Raw genomic sequence first — 1678 nt, forward strand, 5'->3', positions numbered from 1 at the left:
CTGGGTCCTTTCTTTTTGTAGGCAGCTCTGGTTGAATGAGAGCACTGCACTCCTTATTCATCACTATAGTTTGTCCTCCCTTGAGTGAGCTTTTCTTGGTCAGCAGCTCCTTCATGTACTTAATGTATGAGGGCATTTGTTGGAGAGCCTTGATGAATGGTATGTTAATATGGAGAGATGCAAATATGTCAAGAAACCTTGAGTATATTCTCTTCTCTACACCACCATTGAGTAATTGGGGAAAGGGTGCATAGAGTCTCAGCAGCTCCTTCTGTGAAATTGTGGTTTCTTGATGATTCTCTTTCTGCTTTCCTACTGATGTATCTTCAGGTTGTTCTGATGGTTTGTTCGGCTCTTCCTCAGTCTCCTTATCACTTATAGTAACCATCTTACAATCTTCCCATCTGACTTTTTTTGCTTCACCTCTCGGATTTTTTCTGTGTCACTTGGGAAAGCTATCAGTAGGTTTGGGAATCTTCTCAGATAGGTATCCCACTTGAATTTCCAGCCTCTTGATGGTGTCTCCCTGATTCTTGATATTGGCTCGCACCTCCTCTTTGAACACCTTGTTATCTTGAATCTCCTTGCATATGCCTTCAAGTAGAGTCTCAATCCTTGATAGTCTTTCTTCCGATGATGGAGAGTTGAGATACGAAGGATGGGAAGGGCCATTTTGACTTTGGTATAGATGTTGAGAAGTGTTGTTGGGTGGGTGTTGGTATGACCTCTGTGTGGAGTGTTGGTGAGTTGCGTTGTTGTTGGGGTTGTGGTGTCTCTGATCTTGGCCTTGGTCTTGTTGATTTCCCCAGCCAAAGTTTAGGTAGTTTCTCCAACTAGGATTATATGTTTTGGAGTATGGGTCATGGTTCTGCCTAGGTAAATTCCCAATGTAGTTGGCTTGTTCCTGATCACCCTTTGCTTCTTCATTCACTCCTTCTTGGGTTGCTGCTGAAGTGGTGATTACTGCTACTTGATTCCTCTCCATCTTCTTGGTGAGGTCAGCTAATTGCTTGGTAACATCTTGTTTTGAGCTACCAGTGCATCCATATTGTTCAGCTCCATCACTCCTCTAGTATTGCCTCTTTCAGAAGCATAGAAGTAGTCATTCTCTGCTACAGTCTCAATGACATCTATAGCTTCTTCAATGGTCTTCTTCTTGTTCAGAGATCCCCCGGATGAGTGGTCTACTGCCTTATTTGATTCATACGAAAGGCCTTCATAGAAGATGTGCAACTGCACCCATTCATTGAACATATCTGGCGGGCATCTTCTTGTCAAGTCTTTAAACCTCTCCCATGCTTCATATAGAGTCTCACCATCCTGCTGCCTGAATGTTTGTACCTCAGCTCTCAACTTGTTGATCCGTTGAGGAAGATAGAATCTTGCCAAGAACTTGTTCACCACATCTTCCCAGGTTGCTAAACTCTCCTTTGGAGAGGATTCCAGCCATTTAGATGCTTTGTCCTTGAGTGAGAAGGGAAACAGAAGTAGTCTATAGGTGTCAGGATGAACACCATTAGACTTCACAGTATCGCATATCCTCAGGAAGGTGGTTAGATGTTGATTGGGGTCTTCTTGGACACTTCCTCCGAATGAACAATTGTTCTGAACAAGGGTGATGAGCTGTGGCTTTAGTTCAAAGTTGTTGGCATGTATGGTTGGCCTTTGGATGCTACTT

The 1678-nt window shown here is 43.4% G+C and overlaps 1 non-coding gene across 1 annotated transcript; it reads left to right on the top strand.

Annotated features, from left to right (window-relative positions):
• Window positions 1-1249: 1249 nt before the first annotated feature.
• On the top strand, window positions 1250-1356 carry LOC112760685 (small nucleolar RNA R71). Its single transcript, XR_003181114.1, has one exon. It is a non-coding gene; the product is annotated as a small nucleolar RNA R71 (small nucleolar RNA).
• Window positions 1357-1678: the final 322 nt, after the last annotated feature.

This window comes from Arachis hypogaea, chromosome 16 (genome assembly GCF_003086295.3).
Source record: "Arachis hypogaea cultivar Tifrunner chromosome 16, arahy.Tifrunner.gnm2.J5K5, whole genome shotgun sequence".
Taxonomy (NCBI): Eukaryota; Viridiplantae; Streptophyta; class Magnoliopsida; order Fabales; family Fabaceae; genus Arachis; species Arachis hypogaea.